This window comes from Seriola aureovittata, chromosome 7 (assembly GCF_021018895.1).
Source record: "Seriola aureovittata isolate HTS-2021-v1 ecotype China chromosome 7, ASM2101889v1, whole genome shotgun sequence".
NCBI classification, from domain to species: domain Eukaryota; kingdom Metazoa; phylum Chordata; class Actinopteri; order Carangiformes; family Carangidae; genus Seriola; species Seriola aureovittata.
In genome coordinates this window covers 21,535,122-21,550,774 of record NC_079370.1, presented here as the reverse complement: position 1 = coordinate 21,550,774, position 15,653 = coordinate 21,535,122, and the positions used below count along the sequence as shown (strand labels likewise).

At 42.3% G+C, this 15,653-nt stretch overlaps 1 long non-coding RNA gene across 1 annotated transcript; it reads left to right on the top strand.

Moving 5' to 3' along the window:
* Positions 1-3,257: 3,257 nt before the first annotated feature.
* On the top strand, positions 3,258-13,368 carry LOC130172671 (uncharacterized). The gene is made up of 3 exons (XR_008828314.1): positions 3,258-3,704; positions 6,804-6,928; positions 13,149-13,368. It is a non-coding gene; the product is annotated as an uncharacterized LOC130172671 (long non-coding RNA).
* The last annotated feature ends 2,285 nt before the right edge of the window (positions 13,369-15,653 follow it).

The window sequence follows — 15,653 nt, the reverse complement described above, 5'->3', positions numbered from 1 at the left end:
ATAAACTAATTAGGCTGGAGTGTGTATTCTGCAGCAGGTGCAGTCTGTATTGCAGGTGCGGCAATACTCACTATTAATGTGGGAAGTACAATATCTACGTAATCAAAATGATGCCTCAGCAAACACACTCGTACCTACACATTTTTCCCTGGTAGAGAGAGAGAGAGAGAGAGAGAGAAAAAAAAAGTTGAAAGATAAAGCCTAATGTGCAAAATATTGCAACGTGTTAGTTAACAACTGTAGCCTTAACTTTAAGTTAACCGATTGCTTTTCCTTTCCCCTCTTTTTTTTTTTTTTTTTTTTGTATTTCCACATCTAATTACACTTTCATTCATCAATGTTGATTAATAGGTCCTGTGGCACGCCTGCCTCATTTTACTCTCAATTAAGCTGGTTGATGCATGTTCTCATCAAGCAAGATGCATTGGCCTGGTTTACTTGAGGCGCTATTAGTGGACACTGTAATTAGTATCCCAGCACATAGAGCTTCCCCCACCTCCTGAGCCCCTCTCTTCGAGCTGCCATCCCTGGCCTCTTTTAATGCCTTCCAAATAATGAAGATAACAGAATAGATGAGGGACGAGCAGTCCGGCCCACGTTAATCATCTTCCTCTCCGCTGTTTTTTTCTTTTTCTTTTTTCTCTTTTTTTTTTTTAGCGGGAGAATTATGGCTTGTAAAATCACCAAACTCCCAATGTCTTGACAGACCTTTTGTGTGCCAAGCACTCCAGCTCCTCCCTGCGTTTTCCTTATCAGTGGGGAGATGTATGTCTTTATCACATTTCACACTCAAAAGGGAACAGCCAGCCTGATATATTTGCCAGCTACTAAATGTGGGGCTTTATCGAAAATATCAGTTTAAGTTGTGCACATTAGCCCTCATGCTCTTTGAGAAGCCACTTTAAAAGAGGGCTGATTACACGCTTGTTGCTGTCGTGATACCAGCTTCGGCGCTGGAGCCCCTTTTTCTCGCTCAGCCAGCTTTCCCAGAGCGCTCTTCTGCCTTTGATTCCCTGCACTTCAAGAGATTTCTCTAAGGAGGGCTCTGGGGGCCTCAGCAAAGAGCCTGGCTGGGCAGACAGAGACTAAAGGATGGGTGAAAGATGGAAAGAGATGGAGAGAGATGGAGATAGATGCAGCAGCGGTAATAAAGCCAAGAGAAGCAGATAGAAAGAAGAGCGGCCACGCTGCTGCCGTGTGGCTGCTCTTTGTGCTTTAGACGCTGCAGCGGTGGCCACGTCTCGTCCCGATGTCTGCACAGACGGCTCCCATGGGCCCCTGCGCCGAGCTTGTAAGTGCTAATTGGGCCTGTTAGGGTCAGCAATTAGCCGGCTGCTATTGAAGGATCATGACAGCCAGGCCTTTCACAGCCCCGTCATTCTTTTAGGGCAGAGAGAGAAAGAGCACAACATAACATGGACAAGGCTGACGCTCAGACAACCAACAGACAAGCAGCAGAGGAAGATAAACCAACAGCATATCCCACAATGCAGTGTGCTGAGGGGAACGTGGAAGCGACACTATGAGGCAACATGGCTCTTATTGACTTCAGTCAGAGCTTAAAGGACTGATGCAACTCTCTCCTGCTAGAAATAATGCATCAAGCAGCACTTTCTCTTCCTGTACAAAATGAATAAAGTTTGGAGCTGAAATCCTCTCTCAGTGTGATGTGGTGCAGTTTGACTTGCTGCGGGTGTTGTGTTTGGTGTTTGGTGTCTGACTGGTATTGCAGTTACTCAGCTACTTTTTATCATCGGTTGTTTCATGGTGGGATGTAGTAGAGGTTACTTACCAAACTCAACCAAACTGATGCAAGTCATGCGAGGACACAGTCAGAACACTGTGATTTGTGATGGTGTTTTTTTTCTTCTTTTTTTAAGAAAATGATGTCGGTTCTTTTCAGCAGTTTAAGGACAGTTTCCTATTTACACTCTTTGTCAGCTCCACATTTTTGCTGCTGTCTACCACCAACTTACACAATGTGATTGTTCAGTGTCTTAAAGCAATGTTTTATGGTTTCTCTGTAATTTTACTTATAATATTGGTAAGTTTTTTTTTTTTTTTAAAACACTGCCCGAAAGTCTGCCCCAAAGTCATGTTAAAACTCAAGATACCAAAGATTAAAAAGACATTAAAAAGAGGATAAGGGGAAAATAACAGCTCCCTGAATATGAGCCTGGAATCGCCAGCACAGGTGTAAGTGGCTGTCAGATGTTGGCGACAGGCGGGAAACTGCCCGACAATCACTGCTGCCATGCAGACACTGACGAGGCTCCCTAATGAATATGACAGGGGGTCATTAGCGGATTTGGCCTCACGCAACCACAGCTGTCTCTTATTGTAAGGCCTTCCGGTTCGTATGTGTTTTGCGTGGGTGTGTTTGAGACTTAGCAAGGAGCATCTGCTGCAGGGTTACAACCTCAGCACTGTCGTAGCAGAACACACGAGACACAGAGGTTTCATTTTCTTTATTTCCTTCATTTGTTAGAACAATACATATAAATCTACATCACTGCAAATTTGTCCATGGGCGTGATACGGCAGGCGCCACAACTTGAATGTGAAAAAACTTTTACCATTTCAATTTTTGTCTGAAAAACACCGTCATGTGAACATTTTTTTGCGACATTTGAGGTTTTATTTTCGAACTTCACATTTCCATTGCTCAGTTTTTAAGTTTGCAATTTCAAATTGCGCATAAAGCAGGTTAAAGCAAATGCGCCTAGTGTTTTCAGAACAACATAATAATAATAACAATCATCATTGTCATCATCTTATGTGAATCAGTGACTCCACTGCAGAATTGAACTACAATAAATATGTCATCAATCATACTGGAGGTGCTCAAGACTGAAGTGGTACAGATTTGATTTTTAATAGCCGTCCAATGAAGGCATACTAATGAATCAGGTTACACCCCTGTCATGCACTCCACCACATAAGAATAACATTAGAATAATGTCATTTTTATAAAAGCAATAAGCCACTCAATGCAGTGCTTCACAGTGATTTTAGAACAGCTTAGAGGCTTTAGCTGTGCTTCGCATCACACATAACAGTGCCTCTTAGCTGCTCTACATTCACTGTAAAGCACTGCCTCTCATTGCTTATAGCTTACATCAAATAGGACCTTTTTACCACAAATAGCAAATGAGGAGCAATATAGAGTTGTAGGTATATGAAAGGCAGAAAGGTTACAGTATATTTGTCTCTGAGTGGCCCTCAGCTTGTATCTATATAGTCTCTCTATTTAATGGACAAGTTCAAAGGTTTATCAGAGCACAATGTTTCTGTTAAAGAGCAGGAAAATGGATGAAAATGTTTCAGCTTGAAGTACCAACTGTGTCTTTGTTTTCTTTAGTCCTTTATTCATTTTATTTTATCATTGAGTGAAGAGAAGAAGTTACTTTCTCCCTCTCTGCTGTCTCTCTCTCTCTCTCTCTCTCCGTGTGTGTCTGTGTGTGTCTGTGTGATGGTTGGGGACTTGTTGTGCTGTGAGAGAGTGATGGGTTAGGCAAGATGACAGGCTGGCACAGGGGGCAAGCAGGACGGCGACTGAACATGCTCGGATCTGGGGAGAGGTGTCAGTCCTGCAGCCAGCCAAGCAGAAACACACAGGAACACTTAGGAAAAGGTGATTCAGAGAGGAAACAAACAGAAGATCCACTTTTGATATTCCTGAGACCTGAAGGAGGTGAATAAAGGTAGAGAACATCTTTTCTTCTTCTGCTATGCTTTTTGTCTTAATCATTAACTAGACTCTTAATAAGCTGCCACCAAATCTACCAAATTGGGAAATTTAACTGTGAAGAAATCCAAATGATTTTGTTTTGATAGCATCCAACCATTTCTAGGGATGTTTGCATGAGCTTTGCCCTCTCTAATAATGACAAAAACAAGAGTGAATTTGCTGTGACTGAGGCCATGGTCTTGTTAAATGTGATCTCCATCCACGAGGAGCAAAAAGAAGACATACCAGCTGTTCAAATTCATAGGTGATGAATCGTGCTGCAGGCTTCCAGCCATCATTTTTCAAAAAAAAAAAAAAAAAAAGTCCTCACGGTCACAGTCCATTTTTTACATAAAACAGCATGAGGGGTTTTTAAAGAGAGATGCTCCACTTGTAGTCTCTCTTAGTCATGGCTAAAGAGCGATTTTGCTTCAGCTCCATCGTTTACGTGGAGCAAGGGGGGAAATTAATCAAAGCTGAAGAGTGATTTTTTTTTCAAGCAGCTCCCTCGGAGAATAAACATCAATAAACATTACTTAATACCCTACAACACAACCCCACAGGGTCCCATTTAATTTCACTGGTGGAGAACGCCTAAAGTGCTACTGTTTTACACCAAATTACATACTCTGAAAGTTTGAAGAGGCAGCTAGTTTTCCCACCCTTGAGAAAGAAATTAAATTAGCTCAAATAAAACTGTAGGGGAAAAAATTGCCATACAGTAAATGCAGCTATTTGTCCTTAAAAGTTCACTTTGACACCTAAGTTGTTATTAGATAGTCTAAATTATTGTATTTTTCCAAAAAAAACAAAAAAAAAATACAGACCGGAGAAAGTCCAAGTTAGTAGAGAAATGAATAAGAAAATTATCCGTCAAACTGTGACATACACAACTCTGTTTCTGTTTTTTTCTTGCTTTTTCCAGCGGCTGCTCAGCGTTCACATCACTTTGAGCTGTCGTGTGTGCCTGCTGCACAGTGTCAGCCATCACAACACTTCACATTGTACTTTTCACAACACACTTTTTAAGGAACCACTTGGACTATAAATTAATTACAGCGCAATTAACTGATGCTTTACTGATGTGATCTCTGTGTTTAAAAATAAGCTCTAGAGATGAATGACGGTGAGATGTGAGGTTCTGCTGCTGCTGCTGCTGCTGCTGCTGCCCTGTAGCATCTATTTTTCGTAGCGTGCACACACACACACACACACACACACAAAGACACACTCACACGCACACTTTCATTTTAAGCCCGCTGGTTAAAGGTTAGAGTACAAGTGTCGTTCAGTCGTCGGCATGTCACGCACTCGTGGGCATTTCATATGTCAGTTTAGAAATAGGCATTTTACAGGCACGTTGTCAACCAGGTGCTGTCAGTTCTGTGTGTTTAACACAGTTTGACCTCATGTCAAACATGAAATTAGTTAATCATAATTCATCATGTTTCTCACAGATGTTGTGAAGAAGACATGCAGACATGACTTGACTTAAACGCCCGTATGATCATCAAACACACATTTTCTCCACATGTGGGAAAGACTGTCAGTCACAGCTGTCACAAGCCATCAGCTGATTTATCATAACATATTTGTTTCTCTTTAATCATTTATTTCTCTAACTGCAGTGATGGATTGTTGCCTTGATATCTTACTTGTGAGCGTGAAAAAATTTAGATCACTTTTCATCTTGCAATAAAAGTGAGGGAAAAACTAGCAAAGTTCATACGTGTGCCACACTTTTAAAAAAAAAAGAAAAAAAATGACAACTGGGGAACATTTAGGACAAGTATTCCCTTTAAATTGATAATGATGTGACATGACTTCACATGACTGAACAGATGATAACATTGCCCAAAAATGTCGATATGAGCAGTTCAAAGTTTCAGCTGCAAATGATATCAGATGTAAAGACTTTGCCAGAGTTCCTGCAGAGTTCCTCGCAGTTTAGTTCCCAAAAATGCCTCATTATAGCCGCAGACAGGGTGGGGTTTGTGTACTGAGTAACATGCCGGACTTCCAAAGCAATGACACTGGGTTATATGTTGAAAATAAATGGTCAATTAATGCCAGCAGTTGTCACTGTTGCGGTAACACTCTTTCATTGTTAAATAACAGAGGTGAAGAATAGCACAGGGTTCTGATTCAGATTCGCTAATGAGCTGCAGCGACCTGTATGCGATTACAGACGACTGGATCATGACGGGGTTGGAGATGTGAGAACCTGACTGGTGTGGTTTTTGGAAGAGGAGCACCTGGCTGCCCGTCCCTCTGTCCATGCGTCTGTCCACTGCTCCCAGTAGCCCCAGAGGGAGGGAGGGCAGTGTGATGAACAAGCTGCACTGGCGGACACCCAAAGGCAGTGATATCTGATCCGCCTCCCACATCCCAGCACAGGATGAAGGACAATGAAAAAAAAAAAAGAAAAAGAAAACACACACACACGCACACACACACACAAAATATGTCACAACCCAGCCCTCAAAACAGGGAGAGAGAGTGTAAGAGATGAGAGCTATGTTTCCTGTTACCCCTACTCCTCCTCCTCCTCCTTCTTCTCGCTCTTCTATTTTGATTTGAGAGCTGAGCCACTTTAGTGGAGATATGGGGGGGCTGAGAGAAAATAACAAGGCCTTCCAAGAGATTAAGCCTTTAGCCACATGGCTGTTATTGGAGAAGAGACTCAATGATCACATACAGTAAAACACACTTCAAAAGTTTACATGATCCTGTCGCTGTGTGCCCACTGTCATTACACTTGTATTACAGTCAGTCTAGATTTTGCTTTGTGATCTGAGGATCAGCTGAATGAGTACAAAGAATTGTAGAAACTGCAATTAAAAAAATATTTTATAAGTACACCATGATATTACCATAACATGTCTATTTCTCTATCTTGCTTTTTAAATATGACAATTATGTACCAGTTGTAGAAGCTAGAAAGATTTTTTTTTTTCCCTCCGCAAACAAAAACGACAAGTAGAGACCACAGCAAACAAGTGAGAACAAATGCAGAAATATTAGTTTCAGATTGTGAGTCATGTCTTTCTTCTTCTTCTTCTTGTGTTTACAGAGAATGTCCTTCAAAGTGGATCTAAGCAGCTGTGTCAGCAAGCATCCAGCCTGCAGAGGGGTCTTTGATCAACACACTGAGTCCGTACAAGCTGTTCCGCCGCTGACCCTGACCTCCGACCTCTGGTAAGCCATAAGAACACACAATGTTCCCACAGGGATCGCTGAGGTATCACGTGATTTTTTACTTTAGTTCTCCTTTGACAAAAATGTTTTAAGTAATTGAGACTCGTCATAGAATTGGACAAAGACTGTACATTATCATTACACTGCTGTTGTTTAAGGAGGCTGCGAATTGCTAAGCCGACTTTCATCTATATGCTAATCAACAAGTGTAGCTGGATATATTCAAACAGTAATTCATTGCTTGGCTGTAACTGCCAGCAGAAAAGAGTAGAAAATAAATGACTCCGGTAAATTTATGAATGGAGGAAAAAGTGTGTAGTGTATAAGTGGGCAATAAAATGACTTGACAGTTTTTAACATGAAAGGTTTTTTTTTTTGAAGATTTTTCTTTTTTATGGTTATGTGTACACACTGTATTACTTGTTACTGGACATCCAACTATAGATTCTGTCTCATGTGGTGGGTGAAAGAGCTGACACACCTTTATCTATCCGGTATAGTACCTATGGTGCAAAGTACACTGCATGTACAGTTGTTGAATTTGCGCCCGTGAAGAAGTCCGCTGCCTGCCATCATCCTGTCATATTGTTTTCTTTCATCTTTCACTGATGTCGTGTGATTAGTTTTACCTCCGGGCCTTGCATGTTTGCTGGTAGGCCGCAACAATGCTGCAGGAGACGCTCCGGGCAGCAGTGGGGCGAACACTGTTGCATGCAAAATGGGAGACACACACGCACACAAATACGCACACAAAACATGATTTAATTTGTATCATACCATCTTTAGATAAATTGTGATCACTTCGGTGTCACTGACACCCCACCCCACCCCACCCCACCCCACCCCCCACCACAATAAAAGAAAAGAAAAAAAAAAAACAGAAAACTGATAAGCTTAACATTCACTGCACATTGCATTTCATTCCCTCCTCTGCAGGGATAGAATATCAAACATAAAACATGAAATGTGTTTTAAATCACTGGAGGATGGTGACATGATTGTTCACAGCACACACACACACACACACACAGACACACACATACAGACAGCACTTCCCCTTTCTTTTTCCCCTCCCTTGTACGTAATCTGCAGAACAATCACACAGAAGCCACACATCACAGTGACAGAGATGCACCTCCTCTCTACCTCTCAGTATCGATCTCCCATCCAATCTAAATGACCCTGTTAACCATTCCCCTAGCCCACCCCACCTCTCCTCTTTACTACCCCTCACCGCTTTGAGCCCTACTTAGCGGCAGCACTAACCCCCCCCACACACACACACACAACACACCACACCACACCACACCACACCACCCACTCCCATCCACCCACCCACCCGCCACCTTACTTCTCTTAGTTTAAAATGGCCCAGTGTGAAATAACTCACATCACTACAAGAGGGATGAGGTCATTAGAACATGTGACGCCCTCTTGAAACAGCAAGCATGATTGAAAAATCAATTTTTATGCCTGTTTTTCTTTTTTTTTTTTTTTTTACTCCTCCTCTCTCCGCTCTCCTCTCATGCCGCCCGTGTTTGCATTTCTCTTCGTAATGCTCTCAATAACACATTTCCACCATGGAAACACTGAATCAAAAGACATAAAACTATTAGAGCAAAACTCCTTGTACTTCAAACAGCCTTTATCTCACTCTGCTTCTCTACCTTTTTATCTCTCTGCTCTGATTTCTGGTTTTGAATATGCAGGAAGAATAAATTCTGCCGAAGCAGAAGTTGAGGGTGGGCTCCGGAGTACAAACTAGGCTGTCACACTCAAATGATGTTGTGCTAATATGTTATCATATACATAACATACCCCCCCACCCCCCCACCCAGACGCACACACACACACACACACACACACACACCCATTCATGGTAATATTTCAATCTAGCTCATTACTCCGAGCCTCTCGATAGGACTGCGGTCTTTTGGGAGTGCAGCAGTGGCTTTGAGTGATTTCTGAGTTTTTTGATCTTTTTAGCACATCGCTCCAGGTTAGCTCTTCCGCTCACCTCACATCTCCCATCCATTAAACCGGAGTCATTTTGAAGCATGTTCTTATTAAACGGCTCCTGTGTTCTTTTGGTTGAATATTTTCACGTTAGAAACCCAAGGACAGGGCCTGCCCACGGCGAGAGAGAGAGGGAGAGATAGAGGGAGAGAGACGTCAGTGTTTTTTTTTTTTTCTTTCTTTTTTTTTTTTCTTTACCAGCCGTCAACCTTGTTGGGTTCAGTGTAACTTTCATTAGAGAAGGAGATTTAGTGCACTTGAAAAGACAGATGAAAGAGTTAGAGGCTAATTATCAGGAAATTGAAAAAAGATAGATGTACTGCAGCGACTACAATTAGTGAAGCACAGAATATCAAAGACTTATCAAGAGCAAGTGAAAAGGCTGCCTTGAAGAGCGAGCACAATTAAGGCATCTGCAGCCCATGTGAAATGAGAGAGAAGAGGAGGAATAAAAATATGCCGGCTTGAATAGAAGTCCTTTTTTCAAACATTTCAGGGATAGAGGGGGGAGCTTTAGCGAGCCGGCAGATGACATTAAATCACACTGTTTGATGAGCTTCACTCGCTGTGGCAGAGTTCTACCACTCCTCTTCCTCACTTGCCCTTCTTCCATCTTCACTTCCCCCTTGCCTCTTTACATTCATGGTGCCTTCTCCACCCTGCCCCCCCCCCACCCATACCACCCCACCCACCCACACACACACACACACACACACACACACAAACTTCCTCTGGATGGAGGGGATGGGGGTGATGTCTAGCCTCTGCTCTGACGGGACTCTCCTGCATGCTTCATTGCCTCACAAATTTGCACTGATCGACAGTCGCAGGTCACACATGCTCACAAATAGGTCATTTTGGGGCTCTGTGTGTGAGTGTGGGTGTGTGTGGGTGGATGCGTGCCCGCCCACTCTGCGCTAAACATTTTCTCACTGGCCAGCAATACTGCCATCCCAGATTTTCAAATAAATTATAGTATCTCTCATTTGAATCACATTGAAAACAATAATACGTAATTCCGTGGATTTGTTTTGTGTGTGTGCATTTTCTGCTTCACATTATAGACTTAAGAGTAAAATCTGAATAAAACTCACATATGGAAACAACTGCATTTCACTTAGAGCTGAAGAAGTTGAGTCAATGAATAGATTAGATGAACAGAGAAATAATTTTCATAATCGTCTCAACCAATTTTCTAGCCAGAATAGTGAAAAAACACCAAAGCTTCCCCAGCTCCACCTTCTCGAATGAAAAGAGCTGCTGTTTCCTTTAGTCAAATGTCCTTGTGAACTGAATATCTTTTGGGTTGTGGACTGTTGAGTGAACAAAACAAAACATTTGAGGACATTACAAAGTCGTAATGGGCTTTTTTTTTTACTTTTTCCTGACATTTCACAGACAAACGATTAATTATCCGCAGATGAAACCATAAGAGATAATAAAATAATTCTTAGTTGTAGGCCCAATTTCAATCAAACAAGCTCATAGTTACTCAAGTTGTTCATGTTTGATTTTGTCATCTGTTTTCAGAGTAAGAATATATGTAAACTGAGTCGGATCTTATTAAAATCCCCAAATAGTATAATAATAAATAGGTTATTTTATGGTCTGTGCAGTATACAGTTCTTTAAAACAGTATATATATATATATATATATATATATATATATATATATATAATGTATACATATATATATATATATATATACATCTTGTGTAACACAGTTATGCTGTTTTGGCTGTGAGTTATTTGATGATTAAATGTTATCCAGACAATAAAGTCTATGAACAGTTCCCAGGTGAAAAGCAGTAGTATTTCAGTAATGACCGACATTAGGGCCGTCTCACTTTGCAGCCTGGCCATGATTGTGACTCCTCAGTATGTGAGAGATGCTTCGGGGGTCTGTGCTCTTTCCAGACAGGCTTTTACATAAACTGCATGGCAGAGGCCTCGCCAAATCTACCATCTGTTGGATCTCTCTCTCTATCTTTCTCTCTCTCCCACTCCCTCTTCCTCCTATCTCCTTTCTCTCTCTTCTCTCTTGTCTGTCTGTTTTTCTCCTTTATTACAAATACGGATAAAAAAAAATAGAAAAAAATATGCAGCCATTCTCAGACTGTTTACAAAACAAGAGCTTTTTGCTGGTTAGAACAGAGAGCTCAGTTAAGGCAAGTCGTCACGTTTTTGTTTTTTTTGTTTTTTTGCAGAGCATTTGTTACCAGAGATCTTTAGGGATACCACAGTCTTTAGTCAGAGGACCTGTTTTTTTTGCCATTAGTAGAATGATATAAAACATGACAAAACAGCGTCTCTGTGAAGCCGGGTGTTAGACGGGTCTATTCTCTCCGGGACTGATATGTAGGGCAAGAGAGGAACAGCAGGAGGAGGAGAGAGAAAGGGGATGGGCCTCAGCTGAAAGCTAGGGGGCGCACTAGCTCACGCACACCACACTGTGGACATGCACTGGCTCAAACACTCTCACACAACTGAGGCCCATATTGGCATGACTATCCATTAAAACAGTATTGCCAAAGCAAAGCAGAACGCAAAATGTGTCATCTATGAATTTTCCTGTGCAAACTGCAAAATCACTTATATCCAAGAAAATAAAATCTACAAATCATTCACCACGTATCAATAAGCCAGAGTGTGTGTTTTTTTTGTGTGTATGAGCCAGAGCACACTCTTCTGTCTCACATTCACACTCGCACATACTGAGAGATGAGATGAGATATTGGGAGGTGGTGGTGTCTCTTTGACTGTTGTGCCTGAGGCTCTAGCACATGGGATGGGGGGTAAAACAAATGCTAATGTCTCTCAGCCAACTAGCACACATGTCTAGCAGGGGGGGAGAGGGAAGGGAGGGATAGATTGGCATCTGTCTGTTAGCGCTGAAATCCACAGTACAGTGGAGTGTTGTTTCAGACGCTCATTGTTTCACTTGCACTACAAGCTCCCAAACTGAGGTGCCAGGAAATTAATTACTCTCTTTGGGAAATTTTCGCTGTTTGTCGGCTGCACACTTTTGAATCGTATCAATCTCCAAACATGAAAAGCGTGTGTGAAATATTGGCAGATATTCGTTAGCTGACAAACTAGAAAATTCAGTTTACTTTAAGCGTCGAATGATGAGACACTTGGAAAAAAAAAAAATCTCTCGCAGCTGCCATTGTTTTTCAGTCTCAAAGAGTCAGAAGAACAACAGCGATCAGTGAGTGACAGAAGAATCCTTTGGCTGAAAAACAGGATTCAAATTAGGATTTATTTGTAAGGGTTAGCATCTGCAAATGCCTTTGCATGCATGCATTCATGCACATGTTAATGTCGTCTCTCTGTGTGCGTGTGTGCATGTGTGTTAGACAAACCCACAGCCACTATCTGCTGTCTCCTCATTCATTCCCACCACCTGATCTCCATCTGAATTGACAGCTGTAATGCTGACTCTTTTCATCCGTGCTACAGTTGAAAACAGCCAATAACAGCGAGCACGGAGCACAGCACTGCAGCACACTGATGGCCTCTGCGTGTGTGTGTGTGTGTCATTCACTCACTGCAGACAGTGTTACCACTCACCCTGTATTTTTAACTCATCACCACCAGAGCTGTAATCTTGCCCACTGAACCTTCAAATTGTTGGATGTTACCTCAAAGGGAATTGGTGAAGAAAAACATTACCTTTTGCTTATCGTCACCTCTCCTACCTCTGTCAAACCTGTGTCTGCTTCTCTGCTGCCCTTTTATTCTACCTGCTACTTTCTCCTGATTATTTTTATTCTGTCGTTTTTTCTGAATGGGTGCACCCTCTTGTTCAATTCAAGGCTTTATTGAAATCTGTGTACAATGTTGCCAAAGCAAAATGTCAGCTTTCCCACACTGACAGGCATGTTTATACACTGAAATCACAATAAAATGATTAATTATTTAATCTGAAGTCAGGCATTAATACTATCTATAACAACACAGAAGCAAGTGCAAAAAAATTCAAATGCCAGTGTAGGCATAGCAACAATTTGGAGTGTGTGTTCTTTGTTCTGTTTCTGGATTCTGTATTTATGTTACATTACATCTCTGTTTGCGTCATGTCTCCACATTCATGCTTCACCCCCTGCTGCCTCTCTCCCACTGTCTCTCTCTCTCTCTCTCTGTTTTGTTTTCCCTCTCTCTCTCTCTCTCCTGTGTCTCTCGCTCTTTTCTCTGGTTACAGGATTATCGGGCTGAGGGTCAGAGTCGATGTGCGCTGGACTATGAGGCAGAGATTAGCCTCCAAAGTTCCTGCCCAGCAGAGTTCAGAGAAGGAGGAGGTGGAGGCAGTGTGTGGGGCAGAGGTGGGAGGAGTGGGTGGGTGGTGTGGATTTGACGGAGAAAGACTGAGCTGCAACTCTGTAAGCAGAGCCCCCCCCCTCCACCTCGACACCTATCCCACCCCCTCTAATAAAAATGGTATGGTCCTGTACGTGTGTGTGAGTTTGTAGCTCTGCCCTGTCAGGCTTTTGGTTGGGTCTGGCCCAGGAGGAATGCTAACTCACAGAGCTAGTGCCTGTCACGGTGTCTCCGCTCTCAACCTGCAAACACACACATACACAGAGGTACACACACGTACACATTTTGCTTGTCACGGCTCCTCCACACCAGGCTGGTAATTAAACTCCCACTGATTTATTGAGTGACACCAACAAATCCCAACCCAGCTTTTTTATGACAGCCATACCTCCTCGGGCAACAGTCGCCATTTTTTTTCCTTCTCTTTGTGTATATATATATATATATATATATACACACACACACACACACACACACACACATATATATATATATATATAATTTTTTTTTTTTTTAACGTTGTCTTTGTATGAAGGCTGGGGGCAGGGAAACACTTCAACCATCCTTCTTGAAATAAGCATAACCATGAAATAAGTGCAAGAGTTCATGCACTCATGTAAAAGAGATATAGAATCTTAGCACTATTTGTACCACGCTGTGCTGCTCTTTCATTGCCTCCTGCCCCTCAGCCTCAAGTCACAAGATTGAAATGTTCATCTCCACGTTATAAATGAAGCCTATTATGAAGCCTGGCATGCCCAAACACCCCACCCCCCCCAATATGTTTTGAAAGAACTATAATTAGCCATTCCCTGTGACAGGAAGCCTTGTGGGTGTCTGGCTGACCATTCTTGATGACACTGTAAGATGTTTTACCTTGGTAATTACTCCAGGGTGACTGATTGGCAGTTGACTCAAAGCATCCACCATCATCACGAGACCCAGAAAGCCAATAAGCCTTAGAGTCTTTGCCCTCCAAATCCAATTCCTTCCCCCAATGTGAGGCCTTCATCACCAAACCACAAGCAAGATTCTTGTTTGTCGACAGGCGCTATCATTTACTCATCCCCAGTCAGGCAGCATTAGCAGGTTCAGAGGGAGATGAGGGACTGTCGGTGTATCTGATTCCTCTGTAGGAGCTCTGGGATGATGCTTTGGGTGGGTGCACGGGTGGGGGATACGATCCTCAGATCCTTGGCAGCTGCCACTCAAGCAGCTCTCTGAAGTGCAATCAATATCATCAGGCTCCTCGTCAGCTCGATCCACTTCAGAAGAAAGCATGTCTCTGAGCAAAAGAAGATTTACATCAGGAAATGTGAACTAAATGTCAAGACGTATCAATCACTCACGCACCTCTTCTATTTTATCTTTAATTTGATGCGAGCCTGTCAGCACAAAAGTAAAACAAAGCAATGTGTTGTGAAAAGTTTCATTGCAGGAGTGCTGGCTGGCGATTGGGGAGGTGGATGGGTGGGGCGGCAGGCTCCCAGACTGTGGGACTAAAGGTGTGTCACGGGGGGTGGGGGAAGGGGCGGGGTGGCGGTGGATTTGCGCTGACAGCTCGACACATGGAGGGTTGCCGGTTCCCTCCTGACAGAGAGAACGGCATACTAAATGCCTACCTGAGGTGCTACAGATGGAGAAGTCAAAGACAGAGGATCCTTTACAAGGCATTTTGGAAGGCACCATTAATATTTCATCAAAACTGCGTTTACACACGCAAACAAACAAAAAAGGAAGTGTGTCGCCTTAATCCGCCCTGCAGTCTCTCACTCACTCACACACATCTGCTCTGTTCTATACTTCTGATCCCGCTTCACTCATTCTTCTTTTCTCTTTACTGTTTCACCCATAAGCCCTGGCCCAATATTACATTTTGTTCTCTCGCTTTTTGTTTTACTTGGCACAGTAACAAATAAATTCAACCGAGTTTAGGGTTTATATCCTAAACGGTTAGTTGCTGTTATTTGGCGTTGTCTAACTAGCTGTTTTTAGGGCCTCGTGCATGGGGCCAATGTTTCCTTGAAGCTGCACAAATCAATACTTTAATATGAACAATTGATTAAATGACTATGTATTTACATGCAACTTTAAATTCTTTGGTTCTCATCAACCTCGTTTCCAGACACACTGTTTTCAGCATAGAAGCTACATGTATCTATTAGGAGTTGGTGGAGACCAAAACAGAGCTAATATTGGACTCCAAATGAATGCTCATCTTGATTATTTGCTTGATTATTTACTAACCCTAACTCTTTGGTAACATAACCTCAACAGCTTTATAACATAATGACATGTCCATGTTTTGGTGGCTGCACAGTCATACAAATATTCCATGTCATTTAGCCTGGTTTAATTTTATTTAGGATTGTATTTCTATAAAGAATTT